We start from the raw sequence: 9731 nt of genomic DNA, 5'->3' as shown, positions 1-9731 counted from the left end.
CACAATATCTGTCTCCATAATTCAGCCATGATGGTTACGTCTCCGGCCTAAGACTAACAGGAAGCTGGCCTCCGACAAAATGTCCTCCCCGCCACGGAAAGTGAAGACATCCCTGTCAAATCGCTGGGAGCTTGGCCTGCCGGGGGAGTTCTGTCACAGGACGGAGGAGACGGGCCGGAAGTTCCGGTTGGGACAAGGTGCTAGCTGTATCAGAGGCTTTGCGGGCCGGAGGGAGGGGAAGAGGCTGCGTGTCCCGCTGTGGCCTATGGCTGGAGGCCGGGGGGCTCTATAGGACAAGGGGGTTACCATAGCAACGCTGGGCTCCTCTATACCGCCTCCTATAGGGCCCCACACAGCACTGTGCAGACCCTAAGGTAATGGATGGGGGGAGGGGGGCTGAGAGAGTACCTGGGATTATTGCATATGGTACATATAGAATTACTACCGAGAGGAACGCCGGGTACGTATAGAATTACTACCGAGAGGAACACCGGGTACATATAGAATTACTACCGAGAGGAACACCGGGTACATATAGAATTACTGCCGAGAGGAACACCGGGTACATATAGAATTACTGCCAAGAGGAACACCGGGTACATATAGAATTACTACCGAGAGGAACACCGGGTACACATAGAATTGCCGCTGAGAGAAACACCGGGTACATATGGAATTACTGCAGAGAGGAACGCCCGATATATATATATATATATATATATATATAGAATTGCCGACGAGAGGAACACTGGTACATATAGAATTACTGCCGAGAGGAACACCGGGTACATATAGAATTACTGCCGAGAGGAACACTGGATATATATAGAATTGCCTCCGAGAGGAACACCGGGTACATATAGAATTACTGCCGAGAGGAACACCGGGTACATATAGAATTACTCCCTAGAGGAACGCCGGGTACATATAGAATTACTCCGGAGAGGAAAACCGGGTACATATAGAATTACTTCCGAGAGGAACACCGGGTACATATAGAATTACTCCCGAGAGGAACGCCGGGTACATATAGAATTACTACAGAGAGGAACACCGGGTACATATAGAATTACTGCCGAAAGGAGCACCGGGGTCATATAGAATTACTGCCGAGAGGAACACCGGGTACATATAGAATTACTGCCGAGAGGAACGCCGGGTACATATAGAATTACTGCCGAGAGGAACGCCGGGTACATATAGAATTACTGCCGAGAGGAACGCCGGGTACATATAGAATTACTACCGAGAGGAACGCCGGGTACATATAGAATTACTACCGAGAGGAACACCGGGTACATATAGAATTACTACCGAGAGGAACACCGGGTACATATAGAATTACTACCGAGAGGAACACCGGGTACACATAGAATTGCCGCTGAGAGAAACACCGGGTACATATGGAATTACTGCCGAGAGGAACGCCTGATATATATATATATATATATATATATATATATAGAATTGCCGCCGAGAGGAACACTGGTACATATAGAATTACTGCCGAGAGGAACACTGGTACATATAGAATTACTGCCGAGAGGAACACCGGATATATATAGAATTGCCGCCGAGAGGAACACCGGTGCATATAGAATTACTGCCGAGAGGAACACCGGATATATATAGAATTGCCTCCGAGAGGAACACCGGGTACATATAGAATTACTGCCGAGAGGAACACCGGTTACATTTAGAATTACTGCCGAGAGGAACACCGGGTACTTATAGAATTACTCCCTAGATGAACGCCGGGTACATATAGAATTACTCCCGAGAGGAACGCCAGGTACATATAGAATTACTCCCGAGAGGAACGCCAGGTACATATAGAATTACTCCCGAGAGGAACACCGGGTACATATAGAATTACTCCTGAGAGGAACGCCGGGTACATATAGAATTACTGCCGAGAGGAACACCGGGTTCATATAGAATTACTGCCGAGAGGAACACCGGGTACATATAGAATTACTACAGAGAGGACCGCCGGGTACATATAGAATTACTGCCGAAAGGAGCACCGGGTTCATATAGAATTACTGCCGAGAGGAACACCGGGTACATATAGAATTACTACCGAGAGGAACGCCGGGTACATATAGAATTACTACCGAGAGGAACACCGGGTACATATAGAATTACTACCGAGAGGAACACCGGGTACACATAGAATTGCCGCTGAGAGAAACACCGGGTACATATGGAATTACTGCCGAGAGGAACGCCTGATATATATATATATATATATATAGAATTGCCGACGAGAGGAACACTGGTACATATAGAATTACTGCCGAGAGGAACACTGGTACATATAGAATTACTGCCGAGAGGAACACTGGTACATATAGAATTACTGCCGAGAGGAACACCGGGTACATATAGAATTACTGCCGAGAGGAACACTGGTACATATAGAATTACTGCCGAGAGGAACACCGGATATATATAGAATTGCCGCCGAGAGGAACACCGGTGCATATAGAATTACTGCCGAGAGGAACACCGGATATATATAGAATTGCCTCCGAGAGGAACACCGGGTTCATATAGAATTACTGCCGAGAGGAACACCGGGTACATATAGAATTACTGCCAAGAGGAACACCGGGTACATATAGAATTACTACAGAGAGGAACACCGGGTACATATAGAATTACTGCCGAAAGGAGCACCGGGGTCATATAGAATTACTGCCGAGAGGAACGCCGGATACATATAGAATTACTACAGAGAGGAACGCCGGGTACATGTAGAATTGCCGCTGAGAGGAACACCGGGTACATATGGAATTACTCCCGAGAGGAACACCGGGTACACATAGAATTACTGCCGAGAGGAACACCCGAAATATATGTATATATAGAATTGCCGCCGAGAGGAACACTGGTACATATAGAATTACTCCCGAGAGGAACACCAGGTACATATAGAATTACTGCTGAGAGGAACGCCGGGTACATATAGAATTACTGCCGAGAGGAACACCGGGTTCATATAGAATTACTGCCAAGAGGAACACCGGGTACATATAGAATTACCACAGAGAGGAACGCCAGGTACATATAGAATTACCGCCGAGGGGAACACCGGGTACATATAGAATTACCACAGAGAGGAACGCCAGGTACATATAGAATTACCGCCGAGAGGAACACCGGGTACATATAGAATTACTACAGAGAGGAACGCCGGATACATATAGAATTACCACAGAGAGGAACGCCGGGTACATGTAGAATTGCCGCTGAGAGGAACACCGGGTACATATGGAATTACTGCTGAGAGGAACACCCGATATATATATATATAGAATTGCCGCCGAGAGGAACACTGGTACATATAGAATTACTGCCGAGAGGAACACCGGTTACATTTAGAATTACTGCCGAGAGGAACACTGGGTACATATAGAATTACTACCGAGAGGAACGCCGGATATATATAGAATTGCCGCCGAGAGGAACACCGGTACATATAGAATTACTGCCGAGAGGACCACCGGATATATATAGAATTGCCGCCGAGAGGAACACCGGTACATATAGAATTACTGCACAGAGGAATACCGGTTACATATAGAATTACTGCCGAGAGGAACACCGGGTACATATAGAATTACTACCGAGAGGAACGCCGGGTACATATAGAATTACTACCGAGAGGAACGCCGGGTACATTTAGAATTACTGCCGAGATGAACACCGGATATATATAGAATTGCCGCCGAGAGGAACACCGATGCATATAGAATTACTGCCGAGAGGAACACCGGGTACATATAGAATTACTGCCGAGATGAACACCGGATATATATAGAATTGCCGCCGAGAGGAACACCGGTGCATATAGAATTACTGCCGAGAGGAACGCCGGGTACATATAGAATTACTCCCGAGAGGAACACCGGATATATATAGAATTACTCCCGAGAGGAACGCCGGGTACATATAGAATTACTCCCGAGAGGAACACCGGGTACATATAGAATTTCTGCCGAGATGAACACCGGATATATATAGAATTGCCGCCGAGAGGAACACCGGGTACATATAGAATTACTGCCGAGAGGAACACCGGGTACATATAGAATTACTGCAGAGAGGAACACCGGTTACATATAGAATTACTGCCGAGAGGAACACCGGGCACATATAGAAATTTTACAGAGAGTATCACCGAGCACATATATAATTACTACCAAGAGTAACATGGGGCACGTATAGAATTTTTACTGAGCATAACAGTAGGTGGAGGGTTTTTGGACTCATTCACTGGTTATATAAATGTTTATATTACTAGAGAGGGGTAACAGAGAGTATCTGAAATGAATACTGAGAGTAAGACTGGGTACATATATAACTAATAAAAGAGGGGAATAAGATCCCCCACACTGTGTATGCAAACGTTATATTAGCAGACAGGGATGAGAGTAACAGAGTACCAATATTTAGTGCTGAGAGTAAGACTGGGTACATGTCTAATTAATACTGAGAGCCACACAGAGTACATATAAAATCCAAAAAAGGGTACAAATATTACTGAGACTACCACAGGGTACATATAGAATTTATACTAGCGAAAGCTGAGACTACCACAGGGTACATATAGAAATTATACTATCCAAAGTAGTGTGCAGGAGCTGACGGGAGAGATCTGTATTGTTTACAAACAGTTCTCCTCCCGTCGGAGATGCTCAGCAATCACAGGCCAGGACCCGGTGATTGACAGCCAAGGCGGCGAATGGTCTTGCGCTTGCCCCCTAACTGGAACTGCAAAATGTCCTATATGTACACTGGATATATATAGAATTGCCTCCGAGAGGAACACCGGGTACATATAGAATTACTGCCGAGAGGAACACCGGTTACATTTAGAATTACTGCCGAGAGGAACACCGGGTACATATAGAATTACTCCCTAGAGGAACGCCGGGTACATATAGAATTACTCCGGAGAGGAAAACCGGGTACATATAGAATTACTTCCGAGAGGAACACCGGGTACATATAGAATTACTCCCGAGAGGAACGCCGGGTACATATAGAATTACTACAGAGAGGAACACCGGGTACATATAGAATTACTGCCGAAAGGAGCACCGGGGTCATATAGAATTACTGCCGAGAGGAACACCGGGTACATATAGAATTACTGCCGAGAGGAACGCCGGGTACATATAGAATTACTGCCGAGAGGAACGCCGGGTACATATAGAATTACTGCCGAGAGGAACGCCGGGTACATATAGAATTACTACCGAGAGGAACGCCGGGTACATATAGAATTACTACAGAGAGGAACACCGGGTACATATAGAATTACTACCGAGAGGAACACCGGGTACATATAGAATTACTACCGAGAGGAACACCGGGTACACATAGAATTGCCGCTGAGAGAAACACCGGGTACATATGGAATTACTGCCGAGAGGAACGCCTGATATATATATATATATATATATATATATATATATATAGAATTGCCGCCGAGAGGAACACTGGTACATATAGAATTACTGCCGAGAGGAACACTGGTACATATAGAATTACTGCCGAGAGGAACACCGGATATATATAGAATTGCCGCCGAGAGGAACACCGGTGCATATAGAATTACTGCCGAGAGGAACACCGGATATATATAGAATTGCCTCCGAGAGGAACACCGGGTACATATAGAATTACTGCCGAGAGGAACACCGGTTACATTTAGAATTACTGCCGAGAGGAACACCGGGTACTTATAGAATTACTCCCTAGATGAACGCCGGGTACATATAGAATTACTCCGGAGAGGAACACCGGGTACATATAGAATTACTCCCGAGAGGAACGCCAGGTACATATAGAATTACTCCCGAGAGGAACGCCAGGTACATATAGAATTACTCCCGAGAGGAACACCGGGTACATATAGAATTACTCCTGAGAGGAACGCCGGGTACATATAGAATTACTGCCGAGAGGAACACCGGGTTCATATAGAATTACTGCCAAGAGGAACACCGGGTACATATAGAATTACTACAGAGAGGACCGCCGGGTACATATAGAATTACTGCCGAAAGGAGCACCGGGTTCATATAGAATTACTGCCGAGAGGAACACCGGGTACATATAGAATTACTACCGAGAGGAACGCCGGGTACATATAGAATTACTACCGAGAGGAACACCGGGTACATATAGAATTACTACCGAGAGGAACACCGGGTACACATAGAATTGCCGCTGAGAGAAACACCGGGTACATATGGAATTACTGCCGAGAGGAACGCCTGATATATATATATATATATATATATATATAGAATTGCCGACGAGAGGAACACTGGTACATATAGAATTACTGCCGAGAGGAACACTGGTACATATAGAATTACTGCCGAGAGGAACACTGGTACATATAGAATTACTGCCGAGAGGAACACCGGGTACATATAGAATTACTGCCGAGAGGAACACTGGTACATATAGAATTACTGCCGAGAGGAACACCGGATATATATAGAATTGCCGCCGAGAGGAACACCGGTGCATATAGAATTACTGCCGAGAGGAACACCGGATATATATAGAATTGCCTCCGAGAGGAACACCGGGTTCATATAGAATTACTGCCGAGAGAAACACCGGGTACATATAGAATTACTGCCAAGAGGAACACCGGGTACATATAGAATTACTACAGAGAGGAACACCGGGTACATATAGAATTACTGCCGAAAGGAGCACCGGGGTCATATAGAATTACTGCCGAGAGGAACGCCGGATACATATAGAATTACTACAGAGAGGAACGCCGGGTACATGTAGAATTGCCGCTGAGAGGAACACCGGGTACATATGGAATTACTGCCGAGAGGAACACCGGGTACACATAGAATTACTGCCGAGAGGAACACCCGAAATATATGTATATATAGAATTGCCGCCGAGAGGAACACTGGTACATATAGAATTACTCCCGAGAGGAACACCAGGTACATATAGAATTACTGCTGAGAGGAACGCCGGGTACATATAGAATTACTGCCGAGAGGAACACCGGGTTCATATAGAATTACTGCCAAGAGGAACACCGGGTACATATAGAATTACCACAGAGAGGAACGCCAGGTACATATAGAATTACCGCCGAGGGGAACACCGGGTACATATAGAATTACCACAGAGAGGAACGCCAGGTACATATAGAATTACCGCCGAGAGGAACACCGGGTACATATAGAATTACTACAGAGAGGAACGCCGGATACATATAGAATTACCACAGAGAGGAACGCCGGGTACATGTAGAATTGCCGCTGAGAGGAACACCGGGTACATATGGAATTACTGCCGAGAGGAACACCCGATATATATATATATAGAATTGCCGCCGAGAGGAACACTGGTACATATAGAATTACTGCCGAGAGGAACACCGGTTACATTTAGAATTACTGCCGAGAGGAACACTGGGTACATATAGAATTACTACCGAGAGGAACGCCGGATATATATAGAATTGCCGCCGAGAGGAACACCGGTACATATAGAATTACTGCCGAGAGGACCACCGGATATATATAGAATTGCCGCCGAGAGGAACACCGGTACATATAGAATTACTGCACAGAGGAATACCGGTTACATATAGAATTACTGCCGAGAGGAACACCGGGTACATATAGAATTACTACCGAGAGGAACGCCGGGTACATTTAGAATTACTGCCGAGATGAACACCGGATATATATAGAATTGCCGCCGAGAGGAACACCGATGCATATAGAATTACTGCCGAGAGGAACACCGGGTACATATAGAATTACTGCCGAGATGAACACCGGATATATATAGAATTGCCGCCGAGAGGAACACCGGTGCATATAGAATTACTGCCGAGAGGAACGCCGGGTACATATAGAATTACTCCCGAGAGGAACACCGGATATATATAGAATTACTCCCGAGAGGAACGCCGGGTACATATAGAATTACTCCCGAGAGGAACACCGGGTACATATAGAATTTCTGCCGAGATGAACACCGGATATATATAGAATTGCCGCCGAGAGGAACACTGGGTACATATAGAATTACTGCCGAGAGGAACACCGGGTACATATAGAATTACTGCAGAGAGGAACACCGGGTACATATAGAATTACCGCAGAGAGGAACACCGGGTACATATAGAATTACCGCAGAGAGGAACACCGGTTACATATAGAATTACTGCCGAGAGGAACACCGGGCACATATAGAAATTTTACAGAGAGTATCACCGAGCACATATATAATTACTACCAAGAGTAACATGGGGCACGTATAGAATTTTTACTGAGCATAACAGTAGGTGGAGGGTTTTTGGACTCATTCACTGGTTATATAAATGTTTATATTACTAGAGAGGGGTAACAGAGAGTATCTGAAATGAATACTGAGAGTAAGACTGGGTACATATATAACTAATAAAAGAGGGGAATAAGATCCCCCACACTGTGTATGCAAACGTTATATTAGCAGACAGGGATGAGAGTAACAGAGTACCAATATTTAGTGCTGAGAGTAAGACTGGGTACATGTCTAATTAATACTGAGAGCCACACAGAGTACATATAAAATCCAAAAAAGGGTACAAATATTACTGAGACTACCACAGGGTACATATAGAATTTATACTAGCGAAAGCTGAGACTACCACAGGGTACATATAGAAATTATACTATCCAAAGTAGTGTGCAGGAGCTGACGGGAGAGATCTGTATTGTTTACAAACAGTTCTCCTCCCGTCGGAGATGCTCAGCAATCACAGGCCAGGACCCGGTGATTGACAGCCAAGGCGGCGAATGGTCTTGCGCTTGCCCCCTAACTGGAACTGCAAAATGTCCTATATGTATGCGATTTTGCGCACCCCTGCCACCCTGTTGCAGTACTTCTGCTATAGGGCAGACGGGAAGCTGTTAAAGCTTACTAGCAGATAATTCAGTTTGATATGAATATTTGGAGAGTGATCTGGGGTACTTATACTGCACTACCACAAAGATAGATGTTATTTATTTCATTGGTATGTGTCAATAATAATTCAGTCTAGATACTAATAATGTAAGGGGATGCTGGGGTACTAAATCACTTGTAGATATTATTGATTGTATTTTACTTTGCAGTGAAGTCTATGGGGACGCAGTGTTACTAAACCCCGGACCCTGCATTCACTATATCCGCTCTCCCCGGACCCTGCATTCACTATATCTGGGCTCCCCGGACCCCGCATTCACTATATCCGCTCTCCCCGGACCCTGCATTCACTATATCAGCTCTCCCCGGACCCTGCATTCACTATATCTGGTCTCCCCGGACCCTGCATTCACTATATCCGGCCTCCCCCGGACCCTGCATTCACTATATCCGGTCTCTCCGGACCCTGCATTCACTATATCCGGTCTCTCCGGACCCTGCATTCACTATATCTGGTCTCCCCGGACCCTGCATTCACTATATCCGGCCTCCCCCGGACCCTGCATTCACTATATCCGGTCTCTCCGGACCCTGCATTCACTATATCTGGTCTCCCCGGACCCCGCATTCACTATATCCGGTCTCCCCGGACCCCGCATTCACTATATCTGGTCTCCCCGGACCCCGCATTCACTATATCTGGTCTCCCCGGACCCTGCATTCACTATATCCGGTCTCTCCGGACCCTGCATTCACTATATCTGGTCTCCCCG

The 9731-nt window shown here is 45.7% G+C and overlaps 1 protein-coding gene across 2 annotated transcripts in view; it reads left to right on the top strand.

Moving 5' to 3' along the window:
* Positions 1 to 176: 176 nt before the first annotated feature.
* The window catches only part of STUB1 (STIP1 homology and U-box containing protein 1), a 45245-nt gene continuing 35690 nt past the window's right edge, over positions 177 to 9731 (top strand). Inside the window, exon 1 of one of the 2 annotated variants that reach the window (XM_089664319.1) lies at positions 177 to 197. The gene's annotated coding sequence lies outside the window, so the exon portion shown is untranslated. The other variant, XM_089664318.1, reaches the window with a different exon arrangement.

Source organism: Staurois parvus, unplaced genomic scaffold, assembly GCF_062004578.1.
Source record: "Staurois parvus isolate SC_StPar_1 unplaced genomic scaffold, SC_StPar_1.0 ptg001882l, whole genome shotgun sequence".
Classification (NCBI taxonomy): domain Eukaryota; kingdom Metazoa; phylum Chordata; class Amphibia; order Anura; family Ranidae; genus Staurois; species Staurois parvus.
The sequence above is the reverse complement of the archived record's forward strand: the minus strand, read 5'-3'. Positions and strand labels throughout refer to the sequence as shown.